Source organism: Hylobates moloch, unplaced genomic scaffold (assembly GCF_009828535.3).
Source record: "Hylobates moloch isolate HMO894 unplaced genomic scaffold, HMol_V3 SCAFFOLD_15, whole genome shotgun sequence".
Lineage (NCBI taxonomy): Eukaryota > Metazoa > Chordata > Mammalia > Primates > Hylobatidae > Hylobates > Hylobates moloch.
Window position 1 is genome coordinate 38,397,519 of NW_026652290.1, and position 20,050 is coordinate 38,417,568.

The window sequence follows — 20,050 nt, forward strand, 5'->3', positions numbered from 1 at the left end:
CATTCAACTACATTTATGCAATTCTTATTTTGAGTTGGACACTGTGCTGAGTAAATGGAGGAGGAAAAAAACACAAAACAAACAAACCCAAAGAAACTCAAGGCATGATTCTTAGTTTCATGGGACTGATATATCTTGATATCCTCTTGTACTTTTTTGAATCCTTTTTAATAAGCACTCACTGATAAGCTGATAACAACTAACATATTTAAGACTCACTGTTTGCATCAGACACACCACTGTTCTCATTTTTGTCTCTCTTTCATCAATGTCGTTAGGTAAGTTGTATTGTTATCATTATTTGACAGAAGATACAGTAGAAGCAAAAAGAGGTTATGTTGGCCTTTGCGTGGTGGAGCTGGGATCAGAGCTCTAATAGCAAATGCTGGAAAATAGCCTGAAGGACTCAGCTCTTCCTCTCTTTCTTGCTTGCAGCTCTCACAACTGTAGAATGTACTTCCTGAGATAAGAAAGACCTGTCATTTAAGCCTAGGCTCTGTGCCCACCCCTCCTAGAACAGGATGTCCTACCACACTGTAGCCCAGTGATGCCAGATTACTCTGGGGTATACAGTAGAGTGCTTTTGGGGTTGTTCAGCTGCTGTGCAACGTGGGCATAAGCAGATGAGATTCCATCCACTTCAAGCAGCTTTCCTGAGCTTTGGGGGCTCTGGGTTACTGTGAATCCCAGGCTGCTCTTGTCCCTTCCTGCCTGTCTGTGAGTAATAAAGTGGCTTCGCTTACCTTGTTGTATAAACGTTCTGTCTCACTGAACTTACGCAGGTGTTATAAATTGCAGCCCAAGATGCAGTGGGTGGAAATGTTTGGACTCCTTTTCCTAGTGGTTGATGTAGTGAGGAACTTTGCTATCCTCCATGTGGTGGGATAATTGCCTGGGATTGGTAACCGCTGCACAGTGAACCTGCTTCACAGGCCTGTGGTTCACAGAGTGCCATGCTCATGAGTAGTCAGAACAGACATCATGAACTATATACTAATCTACTAAGTTCCATGCCACTGTGCTAAGAATGAGAACACCAAACACGGCCAGGAATGGTTCTGGAACTTCAGGAGTTCTAGTCTAGTTGACTAGACTGAATATGGATGTGTTATATGGTGCTACAGAGACAAAGATATAGGAAGATGGTAAAAGTTTCTGATCTGGTTTAGAACTGTGTCCCTGACCAAATCTCATGTTCAATTGTAATCTCCAATGTTGGAGGTGGGGCCTGGTGGGAGATAATTGGATCATAAAGGTGGACCCTTCATGAATGGTTTAACACCATCCCTGTGGAGATGTTCTCCTGATGGTGGATGAGTTCTCACGAGATCAGTTTAAAACTGTGGGGCACCTCCTCCTCGCCTTCCTCCTGCTCTAGCCATGAGAATTGCTGACTCCCTCTTTGCCTTCTGCCATGGTTGTAAGTTTCTTGAGGTCTCTCCAGAAGATGTGCAGATACCAGAAGCATGCTTCCTGCACAGCCTGCAGAACCATAAGCCAATTAATATTAATATATATATAAAGAAAATGTTAATTTTCCTTATAAATTATCCAGTTGCAGGTTTTTTTTTTTTTTTTTTTTTTTTTTTTCAGTGTGAGAATGGTCTACTACGGTTACCTAAGGAGAAAAAAAAAAAAAAAGGATGGTCAAGTTAGTTCTACCTGGGCAGTGGGGCAGCTTGAAGGAAGTGATGAGTCATAGAGCTGAGCTAATCAGCAGGTGGTGCAGAATAAAAAGAGAGAAGGACATTAGAGAGCATTAGCAGAGACAAGGTCGGAATCAGAATGGCACTTTCAGAATATAGATCGTTCAGCACAGCTAAATGTTAGGTGACAGCAGAGATAAGCACCAAAACAGATGATGGGCCTGCCTATTTTGCTAAGAAGTGTGGATTTTGTCCTGACAGTAATGAGGCAGCATCAATGGATTTTAAGCAGTTCCTGTGTTTAGGAAGGCACCAAGAGCAGTAAAGAGACTGAAGAAAAGTGGGACAGCAAGGTTAGGTGAGCTCCCTGGAGGACATGAAGTGGGTCATAGTAATGAGAATGTCTAGGAAGATGATAGGGAAGTGGACGCTACAGCATTCATGATCCAACTGGGCCTAAGGACGAAGAAAAAGGAGGAAATGAAGAAAAAAAAAACCTCCCAAACAATACCATTTTGACTTGAGTAACCAGATGGATTTCAATAACATTTTCCAAAATAAGAAAAGAGGAGAAGTAGTTGGGGAAATGCCCTTTATCTTGTCTTCCTGCCTTGCCTCTCTTTGCCATTTTCATTCCTCCATTTTTACCAGTTTACATCTCTCATGTTTTATGTGTCTTTCAAGGTCAGACTTGTGAGAAGGTGATGGTGTGTCCGGAATCGGTGGGTTCTTGGTCTCACTGACTTTAGGAATGAAGCCGCGGACTCTCGTGGTGAGTGTTACAGTTCTAAAGGCGGCGTGTCCGGAGTTTCTTCCTTTTGATGTTCGGAGTTTTTTCCTTCTGGCGGGTTTGTGGTCTCGCTGGCTCAGGAGTGAAGCTGCAGACCTTCGCGGTGAGTGTTACAGCTCATAAAAGCAATGTGGACCCAAAAAGTGAGCAGTAGAAAGATTTATTGCAAAGAGCAAAAGAGCAAAGCTTCCACGGTGTGGAAGGGGACCCGAGCGGGTTGCCACTGCTAGCTCGGACAGCCTGCTTTTTATTCTCTTATCTGGCCCCACCCACATCCTGCTGATTGGTAGAGCCCAGTGGTCTGTTCTGACAGGGTGCTGATTGGTGCGTTTACCATCCCTGAGCTAGACATAAAGGTTCTCCACGTCCCCATCAGATCAGTTAAATACAGAGTATCCACATAAAGGTTCTCCAAGGCCCCACCAGAGCAGCTAGACACAGAGTGTCGATTGGTGCACTCACGAACCTCGAGCTAGACACAGGGTGCTGATTGGTGTGTTTACGATCCCTGAGCTAGACATAAAGGTTCTCCACATCTCCACCAGACTCAGCAGCCCAGCTGGCTTCACCCAGTGGATCCCGCACCGGGGCTGCAGGTGGAGCTGCCTGCCAGTCCTGCACCGTGCGCTCGCACTCCTCAGCCCTGGGTTGGTCAATGGGACTGGGCGCCGTGGAGCAGGGGGTGGCACTCGTCGGGGAGGCTCCGGCCGCACAGGAGCCCATGGAGGGGGTGGGAGGCTCAGGCATGGCGGGCTGCAGGTCCCAAGCCCTGCCCCGCGGGAAGGCAGCTAAGGTCTGGTGAGAAATCAAGCGCAGTGCCGGTGGGTCGGCACTGTTGGGGGACCCAGTACACCCTCCGCAGCCGCTGGCCTGGGTGCTAAGCCCCTCACTGCCCAGGGCCAGCAGGGCCAGCCGGCTGCTCCGAGTCGGGGGGCGGGAGCCCGCCAAGCCCACGCCCACCTGGAACTCCAGCTGGCCCGCAAGCGCCGCACGCAGCCCCGGTTCCCACTCGCGCCTCTCCCTCCACACCTCCCCGCAAGCCGAGCGAGCCGGCTCCTGCCTTGGCCAGCCCAGAAAGGGGCTCCCACAGTGCAGCGGTGGGCTGAAGGGCTCCCCAAGTGCCACCAAAGTGGGAGCCCAGGCAGAGGAGGCGCCGAGAGCAAGTGAGGGCTGTGAGGACTGCCAGCACGCTGTCGCCTCTCAATGGTTTATAGAATTTGAAGCTAGGCTGGCAAGAGTCTTTATCCAAACGAAATTTTTTACCCAATTCCAGAGAGGCAAATATTCCCTAATTATTTTAAATATTGTATTTTTGCCTTGAGTATTAGCAGAATGAACTGGACAATTTTAAAAGGTAATTCAATGGTAGTTGTGAAGCTTGTGAGCAAATGGATGTGTGGGTAATTTATGTGAAAAAATCATAGATGCTCAGTCAATTTCTGGCTTGGAAGTCTGGGTAATATTAATTAGGCTTGACTATTTAGGAAAGGAAATAATTTCAGGGAATTTTTTTTTTTTTAAATGCTGAGTTTGTGGTGGCTTTGGGACTTTTCCGTGTGGATTTCTACTAGGCAGGTAGAGAGTGTGATCTTCAGCAGAGGAGCAAGATGAATGGGAAATAGAATTATAGGTGATATCAGCATATGGATAGTGATGGGAGTCAGTGCCACACCCAGAAAATTATGAGAAGTGAAGGTGTCAGAGGGTCAACAGCAGAACCTTACAGAAGACAGCAATCCCCGCTTATCTAGAGTTTTGATTTCCGAGGTTTTATTTACCTGCGGTCCACTGCAGTCTCAAAATATTGCACGCAATAAGATAATTTGAGAGAGAGAGAGAGACCACATTCACCTAACCTTTATTACAGAATATTTTTATAATTGTTCTATTTTATTATTGTTATTGTTAATCTCTTACCATGCCTAATATATAAGTTAAGCTTTATTGTTTGGGGAAAAACAATGTATATAGGGTTCGGCACTATTGCAGTTTCAGGCATCCACAGGGAGTCTTGGAATGTATCTGCTGTGGATAAGGGGGAGCTACTGTGCAATATTCAGAGTCAGGCAGAGGAAGAGGAATGAGCAGGAGGCATCAGGAAAGAAGGTCAGAGGAACAGGAGAACCAAAAGAACTCAGTCTGAGTAAGCTAAGGGAGGATACACTGAAGAAGAAGCAAGCAGCCAGTGTCACAGAGGTTAACGATGTTGAAGGTTGAAAGAACACATTGTGTTTGGTTATTAAGGGACCACTGGTGACTTCAGACACAGCAAATTCAGTGGAATGCTGAAAATAGAAACTCAATTGCAATGGGTAATAAGGAAGTCCATGAAGTCTGTGTATGTGGATAATTCTAAAAAAAACTTCCTTGAAAATCAAGCAGGATACGAGGTGGCAGAGTCCTACTCTTCATGAGTAAAGAGGGTGCTAAGATCATTGGGGATGGGGGAAAAGGTAGAAGTGTCCTGTGCACTGGCCATGGAATTTATGCAATGAAGCTTGGGCCTGAGGATGGGGCAACCACATCAAAGCTGAGATAGCAAAGCTGATTATAAATAATTCCATACACCACCCCACCAAGATCTCAAAGTATTTCAGTCTGTCCTAAGAGTTCTAATACCCAAACCACAAGATAGCCCAGGGATGTAATGGCAATCTGAGGCCATGTACAAATGAGATTAGCTCATGTGCCACTCTATTCCTGCTCCTATTTACTGACCCCAAGCCTCTCCACTAACACTAAATCTCTTAATATCAGCAAAGTAGGTTCCATTTGGGAATGTTTAGATGTTTTAGTAATAGCCTTAGGCTGAGATAGATGGTAATATCTACTGAAATAAGATTCACTGTCACAGGAAATTCCAGTGGCTATGCTTTCATGGGCCCCACATTTTCAAACGGGAACAAGTATGTGATAACTATGTGAACAAATTAGGCACATCACCCAGATAATATATAGATAGTCAAGATTATACTGGTTGCTGTCCAACCTGCACGTGCTGCTTGGTAAGACCCTCTGGTGAATCACAGTTCATGGTCTATTGATCTACTATTAATACAATTTCTGTTGCCCTTTGAGGTTTTTGCCCCACATGTATAATTTCTCCAAGACATTCAGTATGTTATCTGAAAGGTCTCTCAATGCCACTGCATCAATGCAAACCAGACTACATACAGATGAACAAAGGGAATTTAACTTTCATAAGTTGGTTTTAAAATGCATTTACTTTGACTGCACTGAAAGAATCTAAAAAAAGATGAAAAGCATCTTTAGCATGCCAAAAACATCTGGTTTCATATTTTCAGACCAAAAGGAAATTGCATGAAGACTAAAATCTTATGTTTTGATTTATATTATTATTGGAGGGCTGAGAAGCTGCCAATCACCAAGTAAAATTTTATGATGATAAATAAATAAGGAAAACAATCTGACAAAACATGTTGTGGAACAAAGCTGCATTTCAAGTTTAATTAACTGATAACAATGTTTATGATGGAAGAACTGTGCCACCAATTATACAATTAGTAAATGTATGCTCCCAATGAGAAGACAGGCCTATAAAACTGTATAAAGGGCTCTTCCTCACCATAGTCTTTCAGCCTATCCAAGCAAAGTTTTGCTTCATGTAGTAAATCATGCATCAATTAAGACCCTTTCTGAGCACATGCATGAGTTGGTCTCTGAGAGATGGTGCCTCTAAATAGCATATTTTAAACTAAAACATAGCAGAAGTAATACTTTCCTAATAGGTAGAGTGATGGTTTCTTCTGCAACTGACAGGAGCTGGTACAGTACAGATACAGCCGTCAGGGGAAGAAAGAAAAAAAACAGTTAAAAAGAGAAGAGAATGTTTACATCTTTTTAGTACTAAGCTTTCCCCTCTCCCCAAAACCTCGGACAAAATTCTCACAAAGAGTTCCAGCAGAAAAGCTTTCATAGTGCCTGCTGATCAGCAGCGGGCTGTAGGTAGAAGTTTTCCTTAATCGTTTATGGGCGAACTAGGTCTCTTTGCGGTTTTTAATCTCACATTTAAAAGCATTGCATACTCAGTTGTTGCAATTCAAAGACATTAGGATCACAGTTATTGTTTGTTCCCAATGTAAACTGTTTACTTTCAGTTTACCACTGAGACTATCCCATGCCATGTTTTAGCATTCGTTATATTTTTAGAGGGACACTTTTCATAGCAGATCTTATAAGTTGATTTACTCAAACTACTGAAGGAGATAAACCTAGGCTGATATGCAGAAGATTTTATGTCCAGTCTTCCTCGGCTCTTGGAATCCTGGACTATTACCAGATTTAGGAAATACTTAACTCCCCTGACTGCAGGTCCATTAACCATTCTGCTCACACCCCCATAGAATCCTTTCAGCAGCAATAACTGTCACTATGCTTTTGGGCTCCCTGACAGTGAGCTCCACACAAAAATAAGATCAGTTAGCACATTAAGCAGTGCATTCCAAATATTAGGTAGTTTCCCAATGGATGCCTAATAGAATTTAAAATACATATATAGCTGATATTAAGGGGTAGAGTATTCAATCAAACGCTTTTGTTGCTAAAACTCAATATTCTGTAGTCAGACAAAAGGCCTGCAGAATGCAGAACAGTTGTGGAAAATTCCTGGAACTTTAAGCTTAGATACAGTTGCCATCAAAAACATTCTGAAGTGCATTTGTTGATTCAAGAGGAAGCACAAAGCATTTGGAATTTTGGTTTTTCCTAGAATCTGTTTGGATTTGTGCATGGCAATTTCCTGTGTGATTTTTATTTTCTTTCCTCCAGTTGTGTCCTCTCATGAATTAATTTCATGCCATTTCTCTCTTATTAAAATTATTAATCAATTCAATTGTTTGGTCAACAAATTTTTGTTTCCCCGTTTTAGATGTATGTGGTAATTGTCACCCCCTTCGTTAACAAAATGAACTTTTCTATATGCGAGGAGGCTGTGTTGGTTCATTTTGTGTCTGTCTGCTTGCATGTATGTGCATGGAAAAGTTAACATCTTGTCTTCAATGCAGTTGGGAATTACTACTGGCATGTTTTGACTCATTACCTTGAATCTTAATCAGCTGATGAAAAAAATTAGTTTCATCAGCTGATGAAGGCTCAGGGTAATGAGTCAAAACATCATGATAGGGCTTCTCAAGCCTCCAGAAATGGGACTGGAACACTTCACCTGAGACAGTTGTCTCTCAGTGCTATCCAATAGATGATTTATCCAGTCTCTGTGTTTACACAAAGTAACAACCAGAGTGTGGTATGAGAAAGGACTGGCAGTTGGTGAGCACTATCATCTCCTAGGAAGAGGAGTTGTACTTTTTATATTAGTATTTTAAAAATTGTAGTAAAATATAAATAGCATAAATTTGTGATTTTAACTCTTTTTTTTCCCCCAGAGATGCACTTTTGCTCTTGTTGCCCAGGCTGGAATGCAATGGTGCGATCTCGGCTCACTGCAACCTCTGCCTCCTGGGTTCAAGCGATTCTCCAGCCTCAGCCTCCTGAGTAGCTGCGATTACAGGTGCCCACCACCACGCCTGGCTATTTTTTTTTATTTTATTTTTAATAGAAACTGGTTTTTGCCATGTTGGCCAGGCTGGTCTCGAACTCCTGACCTCAGGCGATCTGCTCACTTCAGCCTCCCAAAGTGCTGGGATTACAGGCGTAAGCCAGGGTGCTCAGCTTGATTTTAAACATTTTAAGTGTACAGTTCGATGGCATTAGGTACTTTTGAATTATGGTGCAACCATCACCACCATCCATCTCCAGAACTTTTTCATCTTGCAAGACGGAAACTCCGTACCCATGAAACAATAGCTTCCCATTCCTCCCTCTCCTCAGCCCCTGGTGACCACCATTCTACTTTATGTCTCTACAATTTTGACTAGCTCATACAGGGGGAATCATACAGTGTTTATTCCTTTGTGAATGGCTTATTTCACTCAGCGTAATGACCTCAAGGTTCATCCATGGCACAGCATGTGGCGGAATTTCCTTCCTTTAAAAATCTGAATAATAGTCCATTGTACGGATAGACCACGTTTTGTTTCTCCATTTATTATTTGTTACGAACTCGTGGGTTGCTTCCACTTTTCGACTACTGTAATGCCTCTGTGAACATGAGTGTAGTAATATGTCTTCAAGACCTTGCTTTTTTTTTTTTTTTTTTTTAAATGGAGTCTTGCTCTGTCACCCAGGCTGGAGTGTGCAGTGGCCCGATGTTGGCTCACTGCAACCTCCACCTCCCGGATTCAAGGGATTCTTCTGCCTCAGCCTCCCTAGTAGCTGGGATTACAGGCACTCGCCACCATGCCCGGCTCATTTCTGTATTTTTAGTAGAGACGGGGTTTTGCCATGTTGGCCGGGCTGGTCTCGAACTCCTGACCTCAGGTGATCCGCCTGCCTCAGCCTCCCAAAGTGCTGGGACTGCAGGCATGAGCCATCGCTTTTTAAAAGTCTCCTAACTCCTCTCTCCAGCTCTGCTGCCGGGTCTGTGTGACTGCAAAGCCTCCTTCCGGTTCCTCAACTGTGGACCTAGAGGGTTGCTGTTCCTTAAGGTCCCTTAGATCCAGAAATTCCTCGCCCTGCAATCCCGAGTGTCGCTCTATTGTTGACAATTTAAGAAGCAGCATTTAAAATTTTAAAAATTATAGACAACCATTCCTCACAATCGTCAGCCTATTTTTCCACCATTTCAAACGTTTTAAAACCTTGCTTGATATCTTTTTGCTTCACACTGACAACTGCTTTTACTTTATTATTTTTTTTTTTACAGAGCTTAGTCTTGAGACTTCTCTGGCTGTGTAAGCGAAGTCCCTCTGCGTTCTCATTTATTTCATCTTTTTTTTTTTTTTTTTTGAGTGGATTTCTGGTTGTGATACTGAACTGAGGAGATTTGACCTAAATAAAGTGCCAATTTGGAAAAGAAACATAAGGAAAAGGGAGAAATGATGACAGTCACAAATGAGAGTGTGCAAGTGCAGTGCTCGGGCAAGCAGTTCAGTCTCTGCTTTAATTGAACTGCTATGGAAAGAGATACCCTTATGCGACTTTCCGGTGCATTATTTTAAACTACTTATATTATTAATATATGGTCATTGATTCTTCAGGAAAATGTTTTGAAACCCTAACATCTTAAACTTTGGCTTATATTGTTGTGAAGATATTTATTCTTTCTTATTTTTCTTGAAAGCTTAGAGTTAGGAATTGTTTTGTCTTCATCAAATTTTCTGATTATAAATATCAAGGAGTCACTGAAAATACAGAAATGAGCCAGGCGTGGTGGTGGGCTCCTGTAGTCCCAGCTACTTGGGAGGCCGAGGCTGGAGAATCACTTGAACCCAGGAGGCAGAGGTTGCAGTGAGCGGAGATTGTGCCACTGCACTCTAGCCTGGGCGATAGAGTCAGAGTCTATCTCAAAACAAACAAACAAACAAACAAAAATTTAGCCAAAGGACAAGCTTTTTGCTCGTTAGTATGTGAATTACTTCCGCAGCCTCTTCTTGTATTTCGTTCCTCAGATAAGCTCGGACTTCTCCTGGGCTCCTATTCCTCCTCCCAACAGCGGCGCCACCTACGCCTTTCAGAATTCTTGTCAGAGACGCCCACCTCTGTCAGCGGTTTTGAGCTCCTCCTAATTGACTGCTCTCTCTTCTGCATTGCCATGACGTTTTGTTTTATATTATCGAATTCATACCCTATTCAAATTCTTTCAACCTTTACCTTTCCCTGTTATTTGTCCTTCCCCTGCGGTTGGAAACTCACTCCCCTTTGTGGCGCCTCCCAGGCACAGCCGCTGCTCACTGGACATTTGATTCGAATTGAAATATTTTTAAAAGAAGCCAATGGGAAAGTCTTTGAGAATCATAACTATCTCTTGAGCCTTTGAGGAAAAAACAAACAAAATGAAATTATCCCCAATTATTGAAAAGCATTGATACATTTTATAAAGAAAAAGAAAAATTCTAAAACAAAGGTTATGAACTCGACTTGCCCCTAAGCCTTTATGACATGTACTTTCTCTGTAAGTATGACGGTATCTCTATCCTCTAGAACAGAAAGAACTTAGAACCTCTTTCAGACTTCAATGCCATCTTCTCCCTGGGGGCCTTTCCTGACCACTGTGCTTGAAAGTACCACAGCCCCTTCCTCCAGCTCCCTCTGCCCGGTCTCCATGTCATTACTTGTCCTTCCATGTACATAATCTGCTAAGATTCTGCAAGCCTTTGTTTTCCACTTTTAATTTAATTTGTTTTGGGTTTCATATTTTTGTCTACCCCAGGAGTGTCCAATCTTTTCGCTTCCCTGGGCTACTTGGAAGAAGAATTGTCTTGAACCTCACATAAAACACATTAACACTAACAACTAGCTGATGAGTTATTTTTTAAAAATCACCAAAAAAGTCTCATAATGTTTTAAGAGAGTTTACAAATTTGTATTGGGCTGCATTTAAAGCCATCCTGGACTGCATGCGGTTTAGACAAGCTTGGTCTACCCTAAAGAATGTACAGTAAATGAAGCCAAGGATTTCTTATTTTCTGTATTTTTTTTTCCTGCTCTATCCCATCACAGGCGTTCACTAAATATTAGGGAATGAATGAAAGAATGAACATCTTTCACTCATTTCTCCCTTATATTTTGAATCCATCCTATGGCTGAGTTATTTTTGTATAAAATTTTCCAAACACATCTATTTCTAAAACATTTTCACTCTTAGACTATTGAAACTATCTTCTGTGTAGCTACTGTAAGCTGGATATGCCATTCTCAAAATATTCCTACACTAAAGGTACCATTTTTTTTGATGTTTGTAAGACCAAGTTTGTTCTTTTTTCCAGTGTTGCAGTAGCACTCAGTTTGCTTTGAAATTAAATTAAAATTGCATTTTTTGTGCACTAAGGTCCTCCTTTCTTTGTGTTCCCTATTATTATGGTCTGGCCTGTTTCTCAGTATTCTGGGCAGACCCCCCCTACGTGCTTGCTTATCCCTTGCCAGCCACTTTTTTCTACTCAAATCTATAGTTTCCACTATTTCACATACCTTCTGCCTTAATTTCTGATCAAACTTCATCTCAATTTCCAAAGAGTTACTTTATACTGAAAAAATTCATTTTAAAGTGAGTTGATTATATTTACTTCAGTCATTCCAGAAATTAACTACATATGCCAGTCCATCACTCAACATATATGCATTAAGAACTTATTAGATACCAGGCACTAGTCTGGGTACCGGAATTATGAGGGAGAACAAGAAAAATAAAATCACTGCCAAACTGAAATTATGATGACATTCTAATTCTTTATTTTTGCCTTCTCATTGGGTATGTACGATGCACCATATAAATACACTGTGTACCATGCACGTACTGTGATGGTTTAAAAAAAGAAACTGGTCTTCAGCATGGCTTGAGGTCTTCGTTTCTATTAATTAGAGTCACTGTGCACATTCTTTGTGCCATCAACTGAATTTCAAGGAATGATGTGTGTGTGTGTGTGTGTTTAATTTTACTTACACACCTACTCCTTCTGAACTATTTGTATACGAAGACAAGCTTTTAGACTATATTCTTGTCCACCTTCCCAGCTCCTTGTTTTCCATTTTACCATGTTCTAAAGCAGATTAGAACTATGACTTGGGAGGAGAGTATATTGCTGGCCATGCACACTGATTGGTGTCTCTATAAAGACAAATTAATTGAGCAAGTGAGAAGCTTTATAACAAGTTTCAGGTGCTACATTTCACATGGTCGCTCTTTTGGAATAAGACAAGGACGTTTTCATAAATGTCATGTTACTACCCATCAGGACATGCCCCCAAGATTGCAAACCTTGTGGTCAACTCTAAACGCTTTGAGAACTTGAATTAAAGTTTGAAATTTAAGGCAATAGCATTCTGACCAAGGTACAACATTTGTAGACATTAAATTAGCAAAGCATCATCTGTCCCTCTGATGTTGTGGCTGAAAAGTCCTTCAGGCATTGTCTGTGTGTGTGTGCACACACTCATGAGCATGCACACATATGCAAAAAGATTCTTCTGAACCACCATCATTGCCCACTTCTTGAGTCTGTCTCCTCCTACATGCTAAGTATATTTCTGAGAAGTACAGAATAGAAAATATATTGCCTTAGTTGGCCAATCCAATGCGATATCTAGAAGCTTGGAGACAAAAGGATCATGACCATGAAAGACATAAATGGCAACAGTCAGTTGAATTAACAGTCATAAAGTTGAGTTTTTCACAGATGCAAGATAAATCAGAGTTATGGAATTTGCATCAAATTTGTATAATTCTTGGCTGGTTTGGCCAACGTTTAATTTAATGGTTCATTCTATTTTTAAAAAGTAGTTCTAAAATTTGCTTCCTTTTGTTAAATTCATTCTCCAAAAGCCAAATACTGCAATCTAGCGATGTAGCCTTCAATTTTTGGCAAAGACCATTACCCATTACATTTTCTGCTCTTTTTTCTGATGGTGTAGTGGAGGAGAAAGCACACTGTCTTAATTGCCATGATGTATTTTTATTTTTAAACTATTTTTTTCTCAAGGAAAACGTCTCAATTTTGAAACTCTCTGACATTATTCTTTGCGTAATTTCTTTGCCTTACCCTAAATAGTTTTGCCACATTTATTGTTCTTATCACATGATAACTGAGGGGATACTGTCTCTCATTTTGAATATAAAAAAGAAAACCTGCCCATAGAAGCTGGAATACTTGGGGTGTGACCTCAATCTCTTTTAGTGCAATTAAATTAAAAAAGCTAATGATGCTTAATAATGTACTGCCTCTTGTGGTGTGCTTCAAGCACAGAAAAAACTTATTTTCCTTAAAAATATTTGCCAATCCCCTCATGTATGTATCTATTAGGTAGGTGTATATACACACACATGCATATATATATATATATATATATACACACACACACACATGCATATATATACACACACACACACACACACACACACATTAACAATGCCATACAAAGAATCAACAGTTTGAAAGCATTTTAGTGTTTTTTTTTTTTTATTTTTGCTTCCTCATAAAACCTCATCTATATCAAACCTAAAGGATATGATGAAAACATGTATAGATTCTTTAGGTGCGTTCTCTTTATAATTTATTACAGCCCCATTAACATTTCCATTTACACTCTGTATGTTAATGTAGGCCTGGTCACAGTGTTAATAATATTAACTTTGATTTACAACAGATAAATTTTGTACTGTGTAAGATGCTAAGATGCTGTCAGTCACATTTTCGGCATTGCTGAAACTGAATAGTTCCTTTTAATTAAAATTGTTTTTGATGATTCTGCACATACCTCAGACAATCTAATCTTTGTTTATTGTGCAAGTTGAATGAATATTGATCTCATTCATGAGGTTCTGAGATTTTAAAAATCTTTAATGTTCAAATAATTTGATTTTGAATTTGCCCACTTTTATAAGAGATTGAGAGCTCCCACATATTTCTGTTTTTAAAGAGCTTTTCTTTTAGGTTCAGGGGTACATGTGCAGGATATGTAGGTTTGTTACATAGGTAAATGTGTGTCACGAGGGTTTGTTGTATCCATTATTTCATCACCCAGGTATTAAGCCTAGCGTCCATTATTTTTCCTGATCCTCTACCTCTTTCTACCCTCCAGCCTCTGATAGGCCCCAGTGAGTGTTGTTCCCCCATGTCGGACATATTTCTTGTCTTTTAACTTTCATTGTAATTTCTAACAACACCCCAAATTTTTGTCGACTCCAACAAAATTTACTTATCATGCCTTGTTAATCATAAGTGTTCCCTAAGATCTCTTGATAACTTGTTAGCAATAATTATGTCATAAAAAGTGGCAGTAACTTCAACATTAGAATGTTTCACATACATTTTACTTTTTATGTTTTCTGAAAATTTCCAGAGCTATTCTTTAATTGGAAACTGCTTATGATGTAAGAAATTATTTTCCACAACCGATTTTTTGTTGGAGAATCAACATGTATGGTAATAGCACACATAATCTTTATAATACTATAAACCAATCACTGAAAACCAGAAACATGAGATTCTTTTAAACCTTGGGATTCACCTTAAATTTTTTATGTTGAAATTAAACTTTCCTTGACATAAGTTTTTATAAAATTTGATGTGTATTACTACAATTTCAATCATGCACAGACTCCCAGGTTTTCAGATGCTACATTCTCTGTATTTTCACATCAGGTGAATTAATTATTATGATGACAAAATATTCTGTATTTCCACACTACTTCTATCAGCATCACACTTTGACTTTCCTGGTCAACTATTAGAAATCCTTGTGTAAAATTATAAGAACACTCACTTGTGTTTGAAAAGTTGTCAAATAATAAACATAAGAAAATATAAATCTCAAAGTTGAAATATTGATCAGTTGGAGGTGAGTGCAAAATTGTGTGCATCAAAGAGTGGAAAACCTTGCAATCATCGATAGGAACAGAAACGTGTGTGCAAGTGGTTGAATCTAAAATCATTTAGGAAGAGATGTTGTAGTGTTATCATGAGCTTAATTTCACCTACGTGCTCCTAATTTTCCTTACTTTCCATTTCAATTTTTATTAAAAATGTATATTTTATAGCATTGGAAGAAAAAACAGAACCATGACACATTTCAATACTTATTTGGAAAGCTTTATATTCTTTTTACCACTTAACTATGTTTCTATCCTCTGCAAAGTTGGCAGATGTCCTGTGCCTCCTATGTTAGGTGTATGCCCATGGGAGCACTGTGCCCCTGCCATGTAAAATCCTGTGCAGTTCCCTCAAAATGACACTTTCTGCATCTGGATCTTGGCTTTCTGCATTTATTCCTCTGGATGTCAGGCACTGCCACCTCCAGAGAGCTTTCATGGATGCCTCTCTACCCAATCCTGGAGGAAGACACACTCAGATGAGTGCAAGGGAGGAAATGAACTGCTTTTTCTCAGCTCCATGCTCCTAGAAATATACAAGTCTATACATTCATGGAACAAAGGGAGTAGGAATGCTTTGAACCAGATGGCATATGATGACTTTTAAATTGTATTGGGTTGGACTAGGGTTCAATATCTAGAAATGACCAGAGACTAACAGAATCAGAAAAAGAGGATTTGAGCATTTGAAGCAAGGATTGCTAATCACACAATTGTTCCCTATTTGTAATCCAGTGAATTGAGAGTTCTCAGGAGACAGGTGCTTTTTGTGTACTTTATGAAAATTGTTCTTGGTGCTACATTTGATATGTATTTGGGGAAGCCTTAGAGTGCACCTGTTTTGTACTGTGGGAATAGTCTCAAGTGATCGACATTGTGCTGCAACTTGACGCTTTGGTCCTTGAAGCTTTTGTACATTTACGGTCAGAGGCAGTTGACGAGGCTTACGAGAGCTGCCTCTATTTGCAAAATATTTTTATTGTTGATGTGACTGGATGAGAAGGTGGAAATTTGTACCAGGTTCTGTAGTTACATTTCAGAGAACATGGAACCAGGTCATGGGCCTAGATAATTATCAGGTGTAGTTTCTTGGCATTGCTCAGGTGAAAAGGAATGAAATACATTTATTTTGAAGTTTCATTTAACATTTACCCGAAGCTCTTACATGATGAGATGTTATGAGTTGATCTAGTCTGTCCAAAATAAAAGGTGATTTTATAGTGCTCCTTTCCAAGACCTGGCTAACTCCTTGCTGGACTTCAGCTGTCCATAGGAGTCAATCATGTTTAATTTCTGTATTTCTAAGTTTTCTTTTGTTTTCTCCCCAACAAATATTTGGGTTAGAAAATATGGCTTAAGTTCTATAAGTGAACTCACTTATTATACTGAAGTTTTGTCTTATTGGCCAAGCTGAGAAGCTTCAGGATGCCATGAGTCTAAGTTTCTGCAAATATGTCTCTGATTGTCCAATCCCTGGGCTTATTATAGGCCCCTCAACTTTGATGAACTGCCCTGACCCAAACCATCTAGGCAGATGCACAAAGTCATGCCCTGCGAAGGGATGGCACCATGAATCCTGATCTCTAATGCTGGGTTCTGCCATAACAATTTTTAAAGCCAGGACCTGAGAGAATGACCTAGTTTTGGTGAACATTTTTATTTACTCTAATCATTTTTCATTAAAAAGTTATTTCAGTTACTCATTTTGGCTGACTAACTCATATATATATTTATCTCCTCTCACCCACCCACAGAATAATTTCCACATGAGAAAACAAACATTGTATTTTGGGTTTGATAATGGTTAATGATACAGCTTCTTTCTCCTGGCTCCTCATGTGCTTTCAACATAACACTCAGCACTATGCAGTGAGCAGAGAGGCAGGCACTCAGTGTTGACTGACAACCTTCCAAGAATAAACACCTTCATTTTTTGTTTGACAGGGCCACTTTCTCTTCCCATCCGGACACCAAACTCTGCTCCACATTGTAAAGGCAGCAAGAATACATTCTCCTTAACTGGTGAACACATGGCTGGATTTTATTTTAAAGTGAATATTCTAGGACACTAGGTAACTAATTTAAATAAGAGTAGCTCTGTAGGCTTATATTTGGAGAGCTCTTGGCTGAAGTTCAGTGTCTTAGAAGGTTCTGATGAATCTGGCGTCAGATCAGGGCCATCATGAGGGTCTCAGATAAGCTGTATTGTGGTAAGCAGGATTGTCTTTTCTTCTCTATGAGAGAGCTTATTCCACAGGGTATAGGGGGATGTCCTGCCTGGCCATTGTCCCACCACTCCTTGGTATCTTTTGGCAATAACTCCTGTGAATTCCCTTCATAGCCTCCATCCTCCTGTACATTCCACCAAGTTTTACTAGGTCAAGTTGGGTCCAGTCTAAGACCATCAAGAGCAGATACTCTTTAACAAAATGTGCTCTCCCTACCTCTAAAGAGGATCGATCACTCCATGTTATTCCAGTTGCTCAGGTCCTGCAGAATGACTCTTGCACCTTACTAGAGAGATTGTAACAGCACATCCATCCACCCAAAGAGGGCTGGACTCAATTCAAGGTGATTTGTAAGCACAGGCTGCAGCTGGTGGCTTGGGGACAGGAGCAGGCTCATCCATCAGTTCCCTCACAAAGCTTAACTTCACAATTCAGACTTATAGAGCATGTAGGTAATACAAGTCTTGCAAGTCTTGCAGAAACTGCTGGGAAACTGAGGTAAATAATTGTTTTGTGGGCTTTGACACAAGTCAGGGAAAAGAGATTTCAAATGTGCAGCAGCTCCCCAGAGCACAGCTGTTGACCCTGACCCAAGAGGAAGCTGTTTTGTGGCTGAGCTGAAGGTGCCCACTGAAGTGCCAGTGGGGCCTGGCAGTCTGCATGCTAACCACACCATTCTGGAAAGAAGTTCCCTCCATGTTTCCATTACTCAATGTTTCTGAAGGTGGTCTAAAATAACAGACCATGCCTAGGCTAGAAGTCCAGACAACTGAGTTTGGCCCTGTTGATGTTTATTCAGTCAGAGTAATCTCTCCAGGCTTGGCATGCATTATCTCTAAGACATGGATAATACTACTATCCACCCAACTGCCCTTATGGGGTTAGGGGAGAGCAAGTAAGACAAAAAGGCAAGACATAGTAAGAAATAAAGTTCTATGAAACTATTTGCATTCAAGTTTGGACTTTAAAACTTTGCACAGGTTGCATTCAATGTTCAGGGACCTACACTGCACAAGATAAAAAGGACTATGAAAATTTAACTAAAGTTTATTAAAATTTAGTTACTAATGAAAGTTTAACTAAAGAATGATCATCTGAGAAAGAAAAGAGGACTTGGGATTTATTTATTTGTATATTGCCTCAACTCACTATTTTGCTGAGTTTATGACTTAAACTAAGCATTAAAATGAGAAATGACATGAACATCTTTTTTTTATTGTTTTAGTTTGGGGAAGAAACTGGAGGTTTCTAAAATGATCAGTAAGATATTTTTCTGTATGAAAATTTTTAGGATTCACAACTGATTACGAGACTTTTTAATCACTGGGAATGCTTTCACATTTGCATTTTTGGTTTAAGAAAAAGTTTCTGTTAAGTCATAGATAGCTGAAAAGTTTGTCTACTAGTGCAGTTAAACTTTTAATTCGGGCTGAAAACATAAACATTTGCAGTTCTAGATATGATAACTTTATTGAAAAATTGTATTGATAAATCTTTTGTTTTTATAAAATATAATTGACTACAAACTTTTTTTTAACTTTTAGTGTATAAAATGAAATTATTTCTCAAAGAAATACTAGAGAGTTTCCAATCCATATACAATTTATCAGAAGAGGATTTTACCCAAACCGAAATTACTGATGATAAAACAGCTGGACTGATAGTAAAACAGCTAAATTATGGTTTCATTGAAATCACTATAAAGAAAACTAAAAATTCACATACCTAGTAGGAATTCAATTGACAACAATAGGAAGATGTATCACATTTTGTTCAACAGAAGAGAACACAGCAATTTCTGTGTTCTCTTAAATCATGACAATTACAGCTGCTTTCCTCTGAAGAAATGTTTTCTTGTATACTACCTCATTTGCTATTATAATATCCCAGAAGGGACAGATGTAACAGTCTTCAATTTACAGATGAGGAAAGTGAGTCACAGATGGTCAAATTTTCCTAAAGGAAAGTTGGGCCACTGTACTGACTTCCACTGAGGCTTTCAGGATTTTGATGTTAAAGTCTTTGCTTCAATGGGAGGGTGGGGTGTGTGGAATATACAGCAAAGGGTAATTATCATTCAACCCTCACCTTCCTTTCTCACCTTGGAAACCTAGAGAGGAGGCCACCACTTACCAGTTCAGCCATAATATGGAGGTCAGCTGGATGCATCTTGCCATCCATCTCATCGTGCGATTATGGATGGATGAATTAGCAGTAGATCTCCCTTGATTCTAAAAATGAATCTATTAAATTTTGGAACGATCTGACACTTACATTTAAATCTTACTCAAAACATTGTCTGTCTCAATTTGCCCCATTAGATAAGAGAAAGGATTATCTTATTCAGAGATTGCAAAGAGTTTTACATTTATATGTTGGCTTTTACAATTGGAAAGGTCTGTTCAGAGTCTTTGTTGAGAAAGATGCTGAAATCAAGCCAGGTCTCCATGGGAAAGAGTGCTGTGATTCCTTAGGTATATTTTGTGATGGATATTGTCAGCTGGGGCTGCAAGTAAGGTTAGGAGGCCATGATAGACATGTGTGCCTGTTATGATACGTGACTCCAAAACATAGTGGCTTAAAATAACACCATTTATTTGCTTAGGTTTCTGTATTTCTGTTTGAGTTTAGCTAGGCAGTTCTGGTCTTGGCCTGGAGTTCCTTAATCAACTGCTTTCAACTGGTGGCTTGCCTGAGGCTGGATGATTCAAGTCAGCCCCACGCAAATCCCTGGCAGTTAATGTGGCTGCCTTCTGGAGCTCCTTGGTTCTCCTCCTGTGGCCTCTTCAGTTGGATAGCCTGGATTTTTTATTTTTTATTTTTTTAATGATGTTGGCAGTGTCCCAAGAAGGCCAGCCTCCTCAATGTATAAGCCCTTGTCAAGTTTTCGCCAGCATCAAATTTGTGATGTTCCATTGGCTTAGGCAATGGCCTTAGTCACATG